Below are 21,386 nucleotides of genomic sequence, written 5' to 3'. Positions count from 1 at the left end.
ACAGATTAGCCCTTTTTAACAACTAGCCGAAAGCTAAAATAGTCCCTGGAGAAAAGATAGATTTACAAGACTAAAACAATTAAGACTTATTAACCGCTCAATGATGTTTAGCCAAAATTGACTTAGTAATACAAATGCACATTTTAAATTAAAGCCATTAACAGGAACATGTCATCTGTTTATGTACAATATAATGACAGAAGGTGTAAATAGACAGTATGGTCCTTTAAGGAACAGGAGTTCAGAATAAGATCAAGATGGGGGATGCATATTGTCTGAAGAGGAGAAGAAGAAGAGAGAAACACATCTCATACATGCAGAAGTAATTAACCAATTTAACCACTTCATCCATTTATGCTGGCTATTAAAACATAGCAGATCTACAAGCTCATAGCGTGTCACTTTAGTGTCGCACTTCGAGCTTGAAAATCTGCTATTTTTGAATAATTTAGATTTTTTTTTTACATACATCTTCTCATCTGCGGGTCCCTGGTACAAAACCTTTTCACATGGGGGTCTGCGGCCAAATACATATCACTTTGGGTGGAGTGAACAGGAGTTGAGAGTAAGATCAAGTTGGGGACAGTGTTGCCAGATTATGTGAGAGAAACAAGCAACCAGGTTTAGGAAAACCAGCCCAAAAGAAGCGACTATGGGCCACCTGAGCACTTGTAACATATACATCAGCTATTTGAAAATAGCAGATCTACAAGCTCACAACGTGTCGCGCTGCGACGCGTTGTGAGCTTGTAGATCGGCTATTTTCAAATAAAATCTTGCGGGGCAATTATAATAAGCAAATCTGGCAACCCTGGTTGGGGATGCATATTTGTATGAGGAGAAGAGAGCAACAGATCTCAGATAGAAAGGTGGGGACAGGAGGTGAAATGGAAAGCAGCACATGAGCACATCTCATCAAGAAAGAGTGAACAGCAGGCCATGAAGGTGAAAAGCAAAACACTTGGAGGCTCACCAACTATTTGTCCCTGAGGCTGGACAAAAACACCTGAAAACTAGAAAAAGTGCTCCTCGGAGCACAGGTCTCCACCAGGTCAGGTACGTTATTCTGGCCTCCTGGTGGCGCTATAATAGGCCAATGTGAAAATGGTGCCATTTCTTCTTTCACGGCAATCAGACACTGCATTCATGATTTGAGGCATTTTGTTCCAAAAATGTGTTTTGCTAAGTTAGACCTGCTAGTGGCGCTATAACAGGCCAATGTGAAAAGGGTGGCATTTCTTCCTCGGCCTAGTGGGAATGTGCGTGTCAAATTTCACGGAAATCGCAAGCTGCGTTCATGGTTTGAGGCAGTTTGTTCAAAACGGACCAATCCTGCAAACTTTGGATGGCAACCTTAACCAATGAGGATGGAATATGGGAAATCGGACAGATCAGGGTTGATCACATGACTATAGAGATACTGTGTACCGATTTGCATGACGTTTGGTTAAAAACTGTAGGAGTAATGTGAAAAAATGGGTTTTGCACAAATCAGCCTCCTGGTGGCGCTATAACAGGCCCATGTGAAAAATTTGAGGCAGAGTTGGCATCCAGGAAGTGTGTGTGCACAGTTTCGCAGCGACCGGGCCAACGGTGCCAGAGATTAACTGCTAACACACGGACAGAACACACGGACACACACACACACACACGGACACACGGACGGACGGACGGAGGGTAAAACATACTCTCTCGCCAGGCCGAAAGATTAAAAGACCCAAACTGCAAATACGCCCTTGTAGTTTTCTATTGCACTAATGCATATACTGAATGTGTATTTTGCATATGTGTATAGGCCTACTGTACCTAAATGCCAATGTTTTTCTTTTCCTTTAATATATTATTATTACTATGGTAAGACTTTATATCAAGGTCAGGTCTATAATGCGTTATAACCACATTTATAATGCGTTGTAATGCACTTATAAGGCATTATAACACTTGTTACAAATGTTTATAAGTATGCATAACAACTTATAACAAGGTTGTAGTGACCACATATCCTTTAGTTAAAAAACAACTTTTCCCATTTGTGTGAGTCACTCTTAGACAGACTGAAATAATAGACACTTGTTGGTTGAAGAAAAGAATGTCCATTCCAGGTTTGTTTAAGTTTCAAATTAAAGATGTCTATTTTCCTCCTTTACAGAGATGCAAACCATGAAAAGAAAACTAAACTTGTAGTAGAATAAAATAATAGATTAGTTAAAACTCCTGCACGCAAACAAGGTGTAAAGACTGTGCTTCTCAGTCTGTCACGCCCCTAGCATGACGCACATGTCCTTATAAGGGAGACCTGCCAGGGGTTGAGCACACTACAGCCATTAGTAGCCACAACCATACAAGGCCAATAAATAAATAAATAATATTGAATATAGAGAACTGGCTCCTACAAAGGTTTATGAAGTATTATAACTTATGATGATACTATAATGTATAAGTGCTGGTCATAACGCATTATAAACTCAGTGGAACAGCATATTATAAAACACTTTGTATGTCATTTTTAAAAACAATTACATCAATGACTTGATTATTTTACACCGAGTCGCACTTCAGTGTTGAAAAAATATTGGAAATAGCAGACGGTAATCGGTTATTTTTCATAACCGATTAAATCATTTAGTTCGATTCATGGCTGTTAGTGATGTGCGGGTCGGGTTTTTTCATGACCCACCCCGCCCCCCAACCCGCCTCAACCCGCCCCGCGAACCCATATATAAATCTATGGCTCAACCCGCCCCGCGACCCGCGGTAAAAAAAAAAAAAAACGGTAAAATCATGAAGGAAAATAATCTTCAAGTATACACCCCAAGTGTATTCAAACTGTTTTATTGTTATTATTCTTATTCTTATTAGGAATAAAGACAAAACAAGAGCATGTGATTTTTTATTATTTTTTGCGTGTGAGAGCGGCTGACCCGTTCACCCGCAGCCCGCATAATTGCTTCTGAAATCCTGACTCGACCCACCCGCGCCGCGGGTTGACCCGCAGGTCCCGCGGGTTACGGGTCGGCCCGCTCATCACTAATGGCTGTACTTGAATCTTGAATACAGTAGTACCACACAGAGGTTTACTCTGTCTGAGTCCAGCAGGGGGCATAGGCAGACTGGAAGGGGGGGTGGGGGGGGAGGCTTTGACATTGTAACTGGGCTCTCAATTTTAATCTATTACATTTTTTGGGTTTCTTTTTTTTGAGGGGGGCGGGGGGGAGGGGGGGGGCTGAAACTCCAAGAACAAAAGGAAAAATCTCCATCTGATGAATATTCAACAAGTGGAAAAATGTTGCTCTCCGTCTCCTGCATTAGCACCCTCCTCCGCGTCTTTTAGTCTTTGATCTGCGCGGGACACTCCGTTCTCTATGAACGTACATTAAGCCCGTCCGCAGCTTCAACTGGTGGTGTTGTGAATGTGATACAAGCAGAATCCAGAAGAGATGCTAATAAAATTTATTTTCGCAACTTTGAAAACTGGGTCACTCGCGTTAGACGAGCCCTGGGCTCCGTTTTCTGTCAATAACCCCGAAAAAAAAGAGAGCGGTGTAAAGGACTCACATCCCATCTGCACTGTTTAGACCTAGGACTGCCTGTTCAGCCGTTATTATATAATAGAAATCCCAGGAATGCGAAAAAGCAGCACTCCATTTAGTACCTGAACGCGTGTTAAAAGTCCAGCTCTCATGTTTTGGCCAAAGGCTACGATGATAATTTTGATCGGTGAGGCAGTGATCAAATTGAGCACAGATGTACTGTATAGCTAACACCATTCTAAGGTGCAACGGCAACAACCCAAATTCCCACAAAGGCAGACAGACACCAAGTCCATCTTGACTGGTTGGGAAAACATAAATACACAGTCAAACCTATAAAACAGATTTTCTTTCATCACTAAACCCTGCAGTTGACTTGGTCTTCTCCTTTTCCCCCGCTACTCCAAATCTCTTTTCCAAATATAGCCGATCTATTCAAAACGCGTCACATCGTGACACCTTTTAGGATTTAACTCTGTTATTTGGGGTGAATGTTCGTCTATATCATGACATGCCCAGAATAGGGACAGTAGCATTCATGTGCAAAACCTACTGGGGCCATGATGCTGAGACATTTTTTTGTTCCAAAAATGTGTTTTGCTAAATTAGACCTGCTGGTGACGCTATAACAGGCCAATGTGAAAAAGGTGGCATTTCTTCCTCGGCCTAGTGGGAATGTGCGTGTGAAATGTCACGGAAATCGCAAGCTGCGCTCATGGTTTGAGGCAGTTTGTTCAAAACGGACCAATCCTGCAAACTTTGGATGGCAACCTTAACCAATGAGGATGGAATATGGGAAATCGGACAGATCAGGGTTGATCACATGACTATAGAGATACTGTGTACCGATTTGCATGACGTTTGGTTAAAAACTGTAGGAGTAATGTGAAAAAATGGGTTTTGCACAAATCGGCCTATAAATACAAATATAATATAAATTATTATACATTTATATAATTTAAATTATAATTTAAATTATAATTTAAATTATAATTTAAATTATAAATTATAAATTATAATTTAAAATATAAAATATAAAATATAAAATATAAAATATAAAATATAAAATATAAAATATAAATACTGTAAATCGGTGGCGCTATAACAGGCCCATGTGAAAAATTTGAGGCAGAGGTTCTGAATTGGCATCCAGGAAGTGTGTGTGCACAGTTTCGCAGCGACCGGGCCAACGGTGCCAGAGATTAACTGCTAACACACGGACAGAACACACGGACACACACACGGACACACGGACGGACGGACGGAGGGTAAAACATACTCTCTCGCATGGCGGAGATTAAAAGACCCAAACTGCAAATACGCCCTTGTAGTTTTCTATTGCACTAATGTATATACTGAATGTGTATTTTGCATACAGTATGTGTATAGGCCTACTGTACCTAAATGCACGTTCGATATTCCAGATACTAAACCTCCTCATATTCTGCTCCTCACATTTCCCATTGCTGCTAAAGTTTTTTTTCTCCTGTAATATTGCTTATAATAATATTTTATTATAAATGATTTTACCTGCACTATATAAAACAAGCACACCCTTCAAAGACATGCGACCGAATAGAACATGGCGGCCACGTCTGTTGAGTTCAATGGAGAAGTGGCGGCCTGTTCTATTTGGTTCCTCAAGCTCTATTGCCAATGTTTTTCTTTTCCTTTATTATTATATTTTTATGTTTCTTACATCCAGTATTACCTCTATGGTAATACTGGATAATGGTATATAAAGACTTTATATCAAGGTCAGGTCTATAATGCGTTATAACCACATTTATAATGCGTTATAATGCACTTATAAGGCATTATAACACTTGTTACAACTGGTCATAAGTATGCATAACAACTTATAACAAGGTTGTAGTGACCACATATCCTTTAGTTAAAAAACAACTTTTCCCATTTGTGTGTGTCACTCTTAGACAGACTGAAATAATAGACACTTGTTGGTTGAAGAATAGAATGTCCATTCCAGGTTTTCTTTAAGTTTCAAATTAAAGATGTCTATTTTTCTCCTTTACAGAGATGCAAACCATGAAAAGAAAACTAAACTTGTAGTAGAATAAAATAATAGATTAGATAAAACTCCCGCACACAAACAAGGTGTAAAGACTGTGTGCTTCTCAGTCTGTCACGCCCCTAGCATGACGCACATGTCCTTATAAGGGAGACCTGCCGGGGGTTGAGCACAATACAGGCATTAGTAGCCACACACAACCATACAAAGCCAATAAATAAATAAATAAATAATATTGAATATGGAGAACTGGCTCGACAAAGGTTTATGAATATTATAACTTATGATGATACTATAATTTATAAGTGCTGGTCCTAACACATTATAAACTCAGTGGAACAGCATATTATAAAACACTGTGTGTATTATAAAACACTTTGTATGTCATTTTTAAAAACAATTACATGAATGACTTGATTATTTTACACCGAGTCGCACTTCAGTGTTGCAAATAATATTGAAAATAGCAGACGGTAATCGGTTATTTTTCATAACCGATTAAATAATTTAGTTTGATTCATGGCTGTTAGTGATGTGCAGGTCAGGTTTTTTCATGACCCGCCCCGCCCCGCCACGGAACCCAACCCGCCTCAACCCGCCCCGCGAACCCATATATAAATCTGAAACTCCAAGAACAAAAGGAAAAATCTCCATCTGATGAATATTAAACAAGTGGAAAAATGTTGCTCTCCGTCTCCTGCATTAGCACCCTCCTCCGCGTCTTTTAGTCTTTGATCTGCGCGGGACACTCCGTTCTCTATGAACGTACATTAAGCCCGTCCGCAGCTTCAACTGGTGGTGTTGTGAATGTGATACAAGCAGAATCCAGAAGAGATGCTAATAAAATTTATTTTCGCAACTTTGAAAACTGTGTCACTCGCGTTAGACGAGCCCTGGGCTCCGTTTTCTGTCAATAACCCCGAAAAAAAAGAGAGCGGTGTAAAGGACTCACATCCCATCTGCACTGTTTAGACCTAGGACTGCCTGTTCAGCCGTTATTATATAATAGAAATCTCAGGAATGCGAAAAAAGCAGCACTCCATTTAGTACCTGAATGCGTGTTAAAAGTCCAGCTCTCATGTTTTGGCCAAAGGCTACGATGATAATTTTGATCGGTGAGGCAGTGATCAAATTGAGCACAGGTGTACTGTACTGTATATAACACCATTATAAGGTGTAACGGCAACAACCCAAATTCCCACAAAGGCAGACAGACACCAAGTCCATCTTGACTGGTTGGGAAAAAATAAATACACAGTCAAACCTATAAAACATATCAGCTTTTCTTTCATCACCAAACCCTGCAGTTGACTTTTCCCCCTCTACTCCAAATCTCTTTTTAGCTCAAATCTAAAAATAGATGTGTTCCAGGTCTTAATGGGTTAAAAAACTTCAAATGGACTATTACATTTCAAACTGGGGGTCCTTGAAATTAAAAAAGGTTGAGAATCACTTTTGTTAAATATTCTTATCCGTCAGTGCCGACTCCATCCAAAGTGCACGACGAACAGCATTGCGATGCAACAGATGTCAGATGTAATGGCAATCATATAGAAATTAATAAAAAGCTGTCTCATATTTTATGAGATTTCTATCGCTTTCAATGCCCATTGGTCCCGACTCCTGGCACAATGCGGTGCATGCAAACACGCTAAGAACAATTCCTGCACGGCATGTACAGTATTTCAAACAGGAGAAAGGAAATCAACACAGGGCCAATGCAGTATTAATGGAAAAGGGTCAGCGTCTAGTGCATTATTTATTTATTTGTTTTCAAAACAAACAAGAAATAATTACATTTCGGCGAGGAAAGCTATTCAATTTAGGCAGCCGAGGGACATTTTTTTCCTGCCATTTTAGAGTGCCAACTTCTTTGCATGCCAAGTTGCTCACAAGAGTGGCCCATTAGCTAAATGAAGAAAAAGAGAGAGAAAAAAAAGAAAAAGACTCAATTTACTAAAGCCTCTAATTAACATTAATACCACAGCTGTTTTCTTATGATAATGATGGCAGCCCTCCGTGGAGTAATCTGTCAACTAGGGCAACCGCTAATACAATGACTGCAACTTTTGTTGAATGTGTACCCAATTCAGGCACGCACACACACAACCCGCGACAACCCGCACAAAATAACACAGCAAAACAGTAAACAAATGGAAACGCAGTTAAATCCTCTGGGAGAGCATAAATTGTCTCTCATGGGTCCCTTTGGGTCCATTGAGTACAATGTAGGCTACTGTAGGGTGTCTTCCCTGCAGCACAACCAGGACCACATAATCGCAAGAACACTCAGGTTGAGTCATCAACAATGGTGACTCAACATGAGTCATCCCCTTTCTCCAAAAGGTTATCTTTTCTCTTTCCCTCTCCATGTACAATGTTAAGAAAGAGCTTAGCAACAAAAGACATTTTAAACTGCTCGTGTTGCATGTTTAAATAGTAACTCACAAGCTCACTGAGAAATACTCCACTAACCACAACGCTAAAGTGTAATGTCGACATATCTGATTGGTGTATAGCTTGCGTTACTATGGAAATACCCCCCCCCCTACGCGAATGTCACGTGTGTTTCTACTTCCTGATCCCATAGCCTGGAGTACGATAGCAAATCGGCGCTGAAATCACTACCAACTACAATATTTTACAATATCAGCACTACAATAAAGATAACGATTAAAGTTAGAAAGAAGCAAGCTAATAAATTGTTTTGGCTGGAATCATTAGAGAGGTATGTGCAATGGCTTGTACATTCGCCTTTTTTGCAGTTTCCAAATATGTTCATGAATAGAATCATAACATGTTTTATGTTCATGATTAACCAGGAGCCTGATTGGCTTGGTTCCAGGCTTGAAATCCTTAATATAAGGATTTCCGAAATGTCTTTGGAGAAATCAACAGGCTTTCTATCTGTGGAATCTAAGCCAGTGAACAAAATGTCAGCCACTGCGACGGTCCATAGGGATGCTAGGGTTAATGTGATTAGCTTGCAGTGTTTTGAAGGGCCGAGTGAGGCCAGTTAAGCATCAATTTGTCCAGTTCAGGTCTATTTATCCAAGCACACAATGTGATTGGCTCATTAGACACACCTGCTACACCCACTCTCCCAGTTTATCAATCAAGCACAGCTGTTGTCAATCACTTGCTGTGTATTTATTCTGCCCATGTTGTCTCCTAATGACAGCCTTCGCTGCACAAAGACAAGATAGCCCGCCGTGTCACCTTGTGTTTCGTTGCTGTCAGGTGGAAACCTTGTATGCCCAAAGCTGTTACTTTTAAAAGAAATGGAAAAAAGAACCTGTTGTTCTAATTGTTCCAATGGAGTTATTATTTACTCACAAGCTCATTCATACTTTTCATCGGTTGAATATTCATAATGCCCACTGACTGACTTAATCACATTCTTTCTCTTAAAAACTACATTTGCAAGTCTACAAGCTCACAACGCGTCACAACTCACAACGCGTCACATGTTGTGAGCGGCTAGATCGTTACTTTGGTGTGACAATGTAGCAAGGCATTCATTTACAAAAAAAACTAAAAGTTGAAATGTGGAGATACAAGGTTTCTGCCCGACAGCAACGGATTGTATCGATCTTTTTTGCTACAATGTATTTCATCACTATTCCTGTTCTTTCCTCTTCTCTGCACCTTGTGCGCAACTTCCCTTGTCATAGAGATCGCTGTAATCTCATCAATCCATCTAGCCGCAAGCAACTTGGATGTTATCCAACCTCTAAGTTGCAAATACTCTCCATTGACAGCCCCATTCATTAAAGAGAAAAGTCCTATCTGATTGTATTAAACGACAATAAACTCACCAATATTGCACCTCTATGTACAGCTTGGGTTCTCTTTGTCTCAGTCAAGGCTTTGTTAAAAAAAGACTCTGTGCTGCCTTGATTCTTTATATTTTTTCACTCAACATCCTGCATATTATGTGCAATTTCAAAACAGGTGGTACGCAGGACATGAGTGATTTAACCAATTAAAACCGGGAAGGCATCCGTGTCATTTTAAATGTTTGCGTTGGATATTCAAAAATAGCAGATACACAAGCTCACAGCGCGTCACTTCGTTCAGAGAACATTTTTTTTTCTTTTTTTTATCTCTTTACTTGCCTACAATCCCTTTAAACAGAACGGTCTACCCTCAGCCAGCCCACGAGTCACTACACACATTAGCCGTCGCTTAAATAGGTCGCAAAAGGTAGTCATGAAATGACGATGAGATGCAGAAGTAACAGTAGATGTAGGTTAGTTTACTCTGGAAACATAGAAACACACGGACGGTATATACTATTAATGATACGGGAATATAACTTATACGAAATATACTAAACAATAAACAATATACCGTATCCTAATCATCCATCGATACATACTGTACACAGTGTATATGATTGCACTACAAGAGTTTATTACTCAAAATAACTATTTTCAATGCACATTCTCTTACCAGCACGCATCTGCAATGTAAAACACATCGATACCGCTCTACTGAATAACGCTCGACTGAAGAAAATGCTGAAGGGAATGCTGACTAAGCAACTTTATGCGCATGTGCACAACAAGTGAACGACAAAAACAACTCACTGCGCATGCGCACAAACACAAAATGTACTTTTACTCAAGTAACATTTTGAACACAGGCCTTTTACCTGTAACAAGAGTATTTCTACATTGCAGTGTTGATACCTATACTTAAGTAAAAGATGCAAGTACTTTTTTCCACCACTGTCAGAAATTTCTGTTTAATGAATGGGGCTGTCAATCGAGGGTATTGCAACTTAAGAGGATGGATAGCCTCTAAGTGGCTTGGGGCTACCATCCATCCAGGTCACCAGGTCAGGAGGAGGACTCTGGAAGTGCCAATCAGCAGTCCAGAAAGCTGAATTTCTAACTCTCACAGACTGAAACTTAATAACCCCATTAGAACACTGGCGCCACTCTCCTAGGGACCTTCGGTGTAGTTACATCTCCCATGTGGGAATTATGTGTTCGTAATCTTTCCCATCTTTCACTTTCCACAAGAATTTCATGCTGTCTTTTTTTCTTTCTTTTTTTACAACCCCTGTCCATCTTTCTGTCATTGTGCTCGATCATCCCCCAGGTCCACTTGGGGATTTATTTGAAGGGCTAGATATACTCTTATCAGCTCCTTCCTGGAGGATTTTTTTTTTCTTTATTATGTTTTTTACTGAGGTGCAAACTGGTGACAGCAGGACAGGAATTTGAATAAAATGATCAATGTGCGGCGCCCATGATACATATTGTACATGTTTCTATAGCAGCTCTATTCATTGTGTTGAGTTCATGGAGTTCCTTTCCGATCCCTATTAGCTGATTCATAGACTCGCGTAGCCAGACAACTATTCCACGATTTCCGAATGCTATATACTGTAGAGTCTGGAACTCCACATAACGAAAGCCGAGAACGGAAGCTGTCATCTGTTAGTCTTTTCTGTTCACGAAAATATATTTTTAAATATCTTTACATTTTAATTTAGAATTTCCATTTCTGATAAGCAGCAAGCTATATTATGCTTAGAGGATTTTCATTTATATTAGGACAAATTTGCGCGACTGTAAAGACGAAACGCAAGCGGGGAGGAGGCGTCACATGCGCTATATCCCCGGATCATTTCCAGAGCTTCCGTTGCTCCAGACCATACATGGGAAACTGGCGGACCGAGGGCCACATGCGGCCCCCAATTTCACTTAATGCGGTCCGCAGGTTAATATCGGAATACTGATATATTATTGATTTCAGCTGTTACAATTCTAAACATGCAAACATGACCCGCTTTAAGTACTTCAGTCTATACTGCTCAAAAAAATAAAGGGAACACTTTGATCCCTTAATTCTTTTGAGTTTTTTCATGAACTGTGTATATACTGCTAACGAAAAAAATCAAAAGAATTAAGGGATCAAAGTGTTCCCTTTATTTTTTTGTGCAGTCTATATTAGTAGCTGGATGACTAGTATTAAAATTCTGTTGTCTTTTTTTACGTCCAATGTATTTGTATTTCAGTTCATAAAGTTAACATAAGTATAACTAAATGCATTTGAAATTCAATAAAAATGTTACTTTTCAGGATTCCAATTCAAAAATCTCAAACAAAATTCAAGATTCCAATAAAAAAATAGCAAAAATATCAGATCTACAAGCTCAAAACGTGTCGCACTGCGACGCGTTTTGAGCTTGTAGATAGTCTATTTTTGTTACTTTTGTGTGAATAGAATGGCGAAGTACGGCATTTATTTACAAATTTACCGAATTAAATGACGGCCCTCTGGAGTGAGTGTGGAAATATAGTGGCCCTCTCTGTCATCAAAGTTGCCCAGCCCTACACCAGACTGTATGACGGAAGCATTTGAAAATTGTGGGAGGCAACAGTCTGGCTCGCGAGACTAGCTGATACATATCAGCTAATCTAAACGTTCCTCTTGCTGTCATGATGTCACTGACGCGCGCGCGCGCGCGCGCGCGCGTGCGCGCGCGCGTGCGTGCGTGCGTGCGTGCGTGCGTGCGTGCGTGCGTGCGTGCGTGCGTGTGTGTGTGTGTGTGTGTGTGTGTAATATGAACATATTAGACTATATATTATAGCCTACACATAGAGCTCTTCACAGGTTCAAAATGACGGATCCAAACCGTAATGGACCCCAAGCTGAAATTGGTTCCGCGTACTGAGTGGAGCCGACATAACAAAAATAAAAAAGAAAGACGCACCCGGACGGCGCCAGTTATTTTATGTACCCGACAAACCTAAAATGCTGTTCTGACATAGCGAGATGTCAGCTATACTCCATATGAAATCTAGCCTAGCTGTAGCAGCCTACAAGAGACATCGACAATGACATTAAATTGCATGTTTTCACCTCAATGAATAAGGAATCCATGATCACACATGCCACGGTGCACATGCACTTTGATTCCACGGAGGTATAGTTTGAGCGTGCGCCCTCTCGGCTCTCACTTTAACTGGCGGGGGGAACAACTTTGCTCTCTCATATATTGCGCTGCAGTAATCTGATCTCTGGTCAGTCAGTCTCTCATAGCAGCACTTGATTGTTGCAGCCCGAGCCCCTTGGGCATCTGCTTCTTTCACACCCACAGCCAGCTTACAAAGATCAACAATTTGTTGTGCGTTAGCTTGTCTGGCACCTAGTTGATCGAGTTGAGAGAGCAACTGCACGTATAGCCAGTAACCAGAACCAGAATGGTCATAGGCTCTATGCACAGTAGCCATTTTGGAGAGAAATTGGGCTTCTTCTCTTACTTCCTTCACAGGTGTTACCAATGATACTAATGAAGGCTCTGTTCCATTCTGGTCAAACAGAGTCAGGGTGCTGAAATTGTGCATGTTGGCTCACTAGAAACACTAGTGGGTCTCAAAGTGTGGTCCAAGGACCCTCATGGTTCCTTGAGGGGGTGCAACTCTGAGAGCGTACAAATGGAACCAAATGGACCCGGGAGGGTCCATTTGGTTCCATTTGTACGCTCTCAGAGTTATGGGGGTCCTTGAAATTAAAACGTTTCAGAACCACTAAATGGAACAGATCCTTCATTAGTATCATTGGTAACACCTGTGAAGGAAGCAAGGAAGGGGCCCAATTTCTGTCCAATATGGCTGCTGTGCATAGAGCCTATTGTGGCGAGAGGCAAGCATAAAGCCAATACACAACGACAATAGCGCAACACAATGGGAACGGTGGGGTGCTAGACCAGAGCCGGTGGGGAAAAAAAAAGAAAAATAGACCAGCGAGATCGACAAGTCCATTGCTAAATTGTGGGTGGACATTCATTCTCACAACTCATCACAATGCAGCGCGTTAATAAGCTTGTAGATCTGCTATTTTCATAATATTGAAATGTTTTTGAGACTTTTAGTCAAATTTCGCCTATAACGTCAAAATAGGGACAGATTATGAATCAATTATTTTATTAAATGATCGATTTAATTAAATAATTGTATACATCGATTAAATCTATTAGTTCGATTAACTGTTGCACCCCTATATGTCCCTGCTCTTAAATGTTTGTTCTAATGTGCTGAGCAAGGGTGTAATATGTCGCAGAACGTAAATGCATTACATTACATTACATTTACATTTCATTTCATTTCACTACCATGGACCACAAACCTGGAATAACATTCCAGGTTACATTAGACAAGCCCCAACCCTAGCCGTTTTTAAGTCCAAGTTAAAAACATATTGATGGCACTTTTTTTATTATTCCTTGTATCAAAGGTGGGAGTATTTGTTATATATGCTCCTTTATCGTTAGTATTGTTTTCTTTCTTTTTATTGTATCTATTCTATTCTCTATCTCTGTTGCACTCCGATTGCATTTGTGTGTATTCTGTAAAGCGCTTTGAGTACCTTGGTGTATGAAAGGTGCTGTATAAATAAAGTTGCCTTGCCTTGCCTTCATGAATTAAATGTTTTCAATCTATCTGTGAGTTATCTGACTGAACGGCATAATTTTCACGCCTGTATTTACATTTCATAAATAACATGTTTTCAATCTATTTGTGAGTTATTTCACTGAACTGTATCATAGCGAAACATGCGTGCATTAATTCGTTGCTGTTGTTGTGGGTACAGGAGACGTTGCTTACTAGCTTGGGGCATAATGGGAAAAGGCTCTCTGATATTGCGTATAATGTAAATTACTACTGTGAAGAGACCTTTCATCATTCTGTATTCATTTCACGGACATGAAAGAGGATTTAACCAGCACTGGTGGATAGTAAGATGGTGTTTAACAGTGCTGATTGGGGTCACGGAGTAAAACTTTTTTTTACAAATCCGTGGGGTCCGTGGCCTAATGCATCAATATCAAACTTAACCCATTAAGACCGGTCATTTTAGATTTAAGCGCTGGCTATTCAAAAATAGCAGATGTACAAGCTCGCAGCGTGTCACTTTGTGCCACGCTGCGAGCTCGTACATCTATTTTTGAAAAAATATTTAAAGTGCTACTGGTTTAGAAGGCAGTTGTAGAATTGGCCTCAGGTCTTAATGGTTTAAAAAGGTTGAGAATCACTGAACTAAACTATATACTGGAACCCCAATCTACCCTGCAGAATCCTCAGTGTTAACTTAACTCTAAGAGTGTACAAATAGGACCATTTGGTACTAGACAACCAGTGTATCAGTATATATGTATCAGTATGTGTCTTATATAAATAAAAACATCACATGGATGCACCTGGGACGTATCATCAGTGTTGTAGCCTGGGGTCATCGGGGGTTTCGGGTCTCGCAACATACAACATACAGTCATACACCCTCGCCCAGGTGACCCAGCCGGGGTTGATCAAGCCTCGACTTACGTCCCAGTAGCTACCCACGGTCAGTCCTTTTAGGGAAAGACAGGGCCCCTCAATCCGCTTCCCCGGAACCACTCTGCCGGGACTGGGGAGAGGGGACGGGGCGGGCTCCTCCTTCGTCTCACCAGGTCCAGGACCTGAGCTTTACACCAGACTCCCCCGCTCCAAACATTTCATTCTGGCGTGACGGTTTCTTGGGCCGTGGTGGTACTGCAGGCGCCACTTGCAACTTGCTTGGATGACCCTCCTAATATCCTCACCGTGGGTTTGTTGGGCTTCTTCCTCACGGAAGACACAGGCTGGGGGCGCTAACCCATACTGCTCCCGGATGCCGTCTACATTCCGGCTTCAACCATCTTCAACCTACCCACAGACCAGTTATGTCCATGTCACTTCTCTTCTGTCCTACTTTGACCTTCTCCTCCTACTCATAATGGTAATGTCTCTGACCATTACTTTGTAACCTTATCCATCTCTCTATCCACTCCAACCTAAACCAATCCAACCTCAATCTGTAGGCATATGTAACGATTTATCATAATTCAATTCAAATCGATTCAAACTGGTGACATGCAAACAGCAGAGGGCGCAATCGATAAAAGACAAAACAAATAAGAAAATACAGGATCTTTGTAAGTGAATTGATAAAAATTGTTTTCAGTTGCTACTGTATTGAAAAGAGGATAAGAGAAAACACACTATTGTAAAAAATAAAAGAGAAAAAATACTGGATTTGTGTAAGAAAACAAAAAAAAGATTTCAGTCATTCATTTTGTCTGGAAAATTGTTTTGTGTTTAACAAATGGTGCAAAATCGTATTTAAAAAATTGTGAAAAATCGTATTGTGAACCTAATATCGTGATTCGAATCGTATCGTGAGTTGAGTGAATCGTCACAAGCCTATCGATCTGTCATCCCTCGATGTAACCTGAGGTCTCCGCAAACCCTGCCTCTCTTCTCTCCCGATTCCTTTCCCCTCCCTCTCAACTGACTCTGCAAACGCCTCCTTTCTCTCCGCTATTTCATCTCGTCTTTGACCATCGCCGCCCCGCTCTCCTCTGTCCACCAGTTCCTCCTTGGTTATCTGAAACCCTCAGAGCATGAGCGAACACACCTATATAAGGGCAGCCGAAAGGAAGTGGTGCAAAACTGGCCACTCGGATGACCTCTCCCACTTCGATCCGCTCCCCTCATTTTTTAAGTGAACTACTCCTTTAACACATTGAGCGCCAAAAACCTAGATCTACGTAGATTGTTTTTATTTGTATTAATACCCGTTTGGTAGGACATTAGGCCACGGACGCCCATAACTCAGCGTGGTTCCATTTGTACACTCTGAGTTACTGTACATACCCAAGTAAAGGATCTACTGTATGGTTCCTATACTATCAATCATTTCCCTGGAGCCCGCTTCGAGGTCCCCTGCCCTGGGTGGTCCCTCACTTTGAGAGCCACTGGTCTAACTCATCTAACGCCATCTCCATTTTATCTCTAGATGAGGTTCTGGAACTGGTGTCATTGGATAGACCACCAGTCCCCTTAGACCCCCATGCCCTCCTCAGTATTCCAGACCATTGCCCGATGCTTAAATTGGAAACTGTAATATGCCATCTATCTCCATAACCCTGGCCAAGTGCACGTTAGCATGAACAAGTTGCATTAGCATTTGGGAGTCCGTTTGAAGAGGGGGGCTTTGGCCACGCACACACACACACACACTCTGAACAGCTATCCAGGGTTAAAAAATGTACTCAGGTGCTTGTGGCCTAGTTCTGTTGTCCTCATAACACAACCCCCAGCTGCTGACACACACACACACACACACACACACACACACACACACACACACACACACACACACACACACACACACACACACACACACACACACACACACACACACACACACACACACACGTCTGTATTATTATACTTGTGAGGACATCCACATTGTGTACACATGACAATTTTATGAATGGATTTTTTTCCCCATCTTTTAACCATAAGCCCAAAAATAGATAGAGCGGCTAAATTTTGGTGCATGACACCAACGCGCAACTAAGTATAAATCAATGTAAAAACAAAAAAGTGTAGTACTTCTAAATGTCTAATTCTACCCCAACCTGAATCTTGGCCTAATTGTAAACCTACGGTAACTCCCCACATCTTTTTTCAACCATTAAACAAAAATGTTTTGTTGCGAGGACCAGGAAAAATGTGCTCGCAATATTATATTCTACTATACGTGGGGGGGGGGGGGGGGGGTCATTTGGTCTTCACAAGTAAAGCCATAGTCACACACACACACACACACACACACGCGCACACGCGCGCGCGCGGGTCAAACCAGGATTACTCGGACCCCAAGGGGTGACTTCATGGCCATTACTACTCATCTGGCAGTGCTGTGAGTGTGGTCCTGGTTCAAATACTTTGCAAACCGCTACATGGGCCCCTCAGTGACAACCATACAACCTCATCATAGGCAGTGGTGGACAGTAACTAAGTACATTTAACCTTAGTACTGTACTTAAGTACATTTTGGGAATTTAGGTTTTTGGCAAGCTGATGATTTCCACTCCGCAATACATTTTAAACAGAAAAATACTCATTTCTAGGTAGGGACTCTTGGGATGGAAACGAACAAAATCAACTTTTTTTAAGGAATACAATGTAATTTTGTCCATTCTGTATGGTAGAGTATGTTAATACAATGTTGTAACTTCTACAATTGGGGTGGTTGTATTTGGTCTCCCTGCTCTTCTATTGAGACAAGTTGAAATGTGGAGATACAAAAAAAAAAGAAATATGGAGATACAAAGTTTCTGCTGGACAGCAACAATATTCAGAAGGAGCCTATGAATATATATGAGGCGCAGAGGTCTCCAGGGGACGCTCATGTTGACAGAATGACTTCCGTGACCCTGAAATATATCACTTTGTATCTCGGAAAATGGAGAAGAAAACTGAAAAAAAGAGGGAAAATATTGCATTTAATGCTGCACTATCCTTACCGGGGGAAAAAATTGCTGCTGGTGAGCTTTACATGCCTCTCTTCTTCTTGAAAAGGAAATTGAGCTGTCTTCTTTGTTGTTCTTTTCCTGAGGAAGACGTTTTGAGAAGCGAGATTCGATCCAAGGCCACCTTGGGGTATCTGTGGGCGTGGAGCGTGCTGCCATCCCTGTGCCCATATAAAAAGGTGGGGATTGTAGAATCGATTACGTGACTAAAGCCAACGGGAAGGGCACAGTATGTGACAATCAAGCTATCTGCAGCAATTAACCCGTTAAGACCAGGAACGCATCTGTGTGTCATTTTTTTAGATTCCTTTGGCTAGTCAAAAATAGCAGATCTACAAGCTCATAGCGCAGCACCGAGTGCTAAGCTATGAGCTTGAGGTGGGGGTCCGCAGCCAAATACATATCATTTTTGGGGTCCTTGACATGAAAATGTTTGAGAACCACTGATTATAGCAACTTAAGTTTTTTAACTTAATTAGATTTTAGTAAAAAATGTTTAAAGATTTGCACAAATAGCAGATCTACAAGCTCATAGTGCGGCACCTCGGTGCCGCACTATGAGCTTGTATATCTGCTATTTTCGCCAAAGAAATGTACAGATGCGCACAGATGCGTTCCCGGCTTTAATCGGTTAAGTTGTGGCCAAACTCCCATGTGTGATACATGTTCACTTGTTTATTTGAATTGGGGCTGGAGGAATACAAGTAAACCCCCGGAGACAATTTGATTTCGTAGTCAAGGCAACAGACGTTCCCCCACGACTTGTTAAATCTAATAAATGCCATCTAGCACGGCTCTCACAAATTGTTGCTGTCGGGCAGACACCTTGTATCTCTCCATATTTAAACTTGTTATGTTTTTTATGTTTTCCTCATTCTACACAGTGTCACACAAAAGCAACAAAAATAGCCAATCTACAAGACACAACGTGTCGCATCGGCTTGTAGATCGGCTACTGAAAATGAAAGTGGTCTGTAGGTTACGCAAGGGATAATGTACGGGGAGGTGGTCATTATTGAAATTTAAAGCCCGACAGGGTGATTATTCATCAGGGATAATCACCCTGAGGGGCTTTAAATGTCAATAATGACCACCTCCCCCCGTATATTATCCCCCTTATTACACGGCTAATTAATACATAAATAAATACATTGACCCAAAAGTAACAACAAAACGAAGTATTTCCTTGCTTACGGCAATGAAAGTATTCCATAAGTATTGGTTGCGGAATGATCTGAGAGAAGCGCATACGTCGGTTAAATGGTGGTGCAACACGCTGAGAGCGTGTCGCCCCAAAACACACTCGGCCCCATTCGATATACTGCCGGATTTGCCTGTAATACCGCCAGATTTCCCCCGGGCGACAGTTTTTTGGTATTCTTGTGTTGTTGCGCCACGATAAACAAGGAAGTGTAGTGGATCAAATAGAATCACTTTTCGGTTATTGCATCGTCTATTTCTCACTTCAAATGTTTTCAAAAACATTCTTGAGAGAAACGTTTAGTTGTAAATGTCTGTTTGTTTAGCTGGCTGTCATGTTGGATTACAGCATAAAACCAAGCTGCGCAGGTTGACATGAGCAGGTGCTCTGCCTCTAAGTCTTTGATTAGACAGCGGTCATTATCAAGAAATAATGACCGATGATTGACCAATCAGAATAAAGCATTTAACCAAGCCGTGTAATAAACATATTTAACCAATGAAAAGTATTAACAAGAGTTTGTGACTAAATAATAACTACATTGGATCCATTGGAACTCAGGTTCTTTTTTCCATTTCCTTAAAAAGTAACAGTTTTTCCACCCGACAGCGGACGAATTGTTCTTCCTTGTTTGTCTCGTGAAATGGGGAGTGTAAAAAAAAGTGAAATTATGACAGGTGATGAGCGAGATTTCTTTTTTCTCTCTCGCGCTCTGTTGGGGCCATTTCATCTTACGCTGCTCTGCAACACTGCTCTTCTGCAAGACAGGAATCGTTTGTGAAAAGATACGGTTGACAAAAAAACTGACACCTGAATCTGGGAAAGGTAAGGTTGGGCAGGTTAAACTGAGGCAGGCTATTTTCTTGATAACATAGAATCGCGGATAAATAGGCAATTTTGCTGCATGCCCATGAAGGTTAAATAATGGACAATATTGTGCAAAAGCCATCAACAATGCCTCAGTTAACCCATTCAGACCGGGAACGTGTATGTACTGTTTTTTTTACCCCTATGTCCAAATATTTTGTTCCAAAGATTTGAGTAAAAAAATTTAACTTTAAAAAAAATAAATAGATTTGCACACATTTTTATGATTTATTTTTCAAAAAGTAGCAGATCTAGTGAGCTTGTAGATCTGCAATTTTTTTTGAACAGCCAAATAAATCTGAAAATGACACGGATGCGATCCCGGTCTTAATGGGTTAACCAATTCTTATCGGTGTGCACTGCACACCCATTTCGGTTTATGCTTTCTTGCCTCTTGTCAAAGCCTTCACCCATCAATGCTGTCTTTCTCGTCAAAGCCTGCCGACTGAGTCTTTGAATCGCCTCTGAGCCCATACAATCCTCTACGGCCCAAAACACACCGCAAAACCATCAGCTCAGCCATGCTGCAATGGCAGCGTCTTGCACGTTGTCTGCTGTTCGCGCTGGCAGCATTTCTGCTGTGGCGCAGAACTTATAAGCAGTGGTGGAAAAAGTACTCAAATGTTATACTTAAGTAAAAGTATCAATACTGCAATGTAGAAGCACTCCGTAAAAGTCTGGAATTCAAAATTGACTTGAGTAAAAGTACAAAAGTATTGGCATCAAAATGTAAGTACTAAAAAAAAAATACTAAAATGTTCGAAAATAGCCGATCTACAAGCTCACAACGTGTCGCGATGCGACGTGTTGTGAGCTTGTAGATCGGCTATTTTCAAATAGCCTCGGTATAAAATTGGGCTAAAGTGGTTAATTTTTTATAATGTAATCATTTATATCTGCAAAGTAACTAAAGTTTTCAAATCATTGTAGTGGAGTAAAAGTACAATATTTGCCTCTGAGATGTAGTGGAGTAGAAGTGAAAGTATAGACAATTGGAAATACTCCAGGAAAGTAAAAGTACCTAAGATTTTTTACTTAAGTACAGTACTTGAGTAAATGTACTTAGTTACTTTACACCACTGCGTATAAGGCCTAACTGTGAAACTGTTCAAATGTGATGTGAAATTTGGAGGAAATATTATATATATTATATTACACATCTTATATGGAGTTTCCTGGCACAAAATATGTTCAGATGGGGGCCCGCGGGCAAGTATACATATTCATTTGGGCGTCCTTGACATAAAAAAAAGGGTTGAGAACGACTGGTATATAGGAAAACATGTCTACTTTGAGTTGGCCTTGCCTTGCATAAATAAATACAAATTTGAGTGCGCAGAATCAGTAATCACAGACTAGAAGGCCATGAAATCTTATTTAAATGAGTATACGTTATGTTTA

The 21,386-nt window shown here is 40.8% G+C and overlaps 1 protein-coding gene across 1 annotated transcript in view; it reads right to left on the bottom strand.

Moving 5' to 3' along the window:
• Positions 1-21,386, bottom strand: part of LOC311035975 (ras-related GTP-binding protein D-like) — a gene marked incomplete at its 5' end in the record, with an annotated part of 72,571 nt that overhangs the window by 14,979 nt on the left and 36,206 nt on the right. The gene's annotated exons all lie outside the window — the stretch shown is intronic.

This window comes from Gymnoscopelus microlampas (genome assembly GCF_963454915.1).
Source record: "Gymnoscopelus microlampas genome assembly, chromosome: 20".
Classification (NCBI taxonomy): domain Eukaryota; kingdom Metazoa; phylum Chordata; class Actinopteri; order Myctophiformes; family Myctophidae; genus Gymnoscopelus; species Gymnoscopelus microlampas.
The sequence above is the reverse complement of the archived record's forward strand: the minus strand, read 5'-3'. Positions and strand labels throughout refer to the sequence as shown.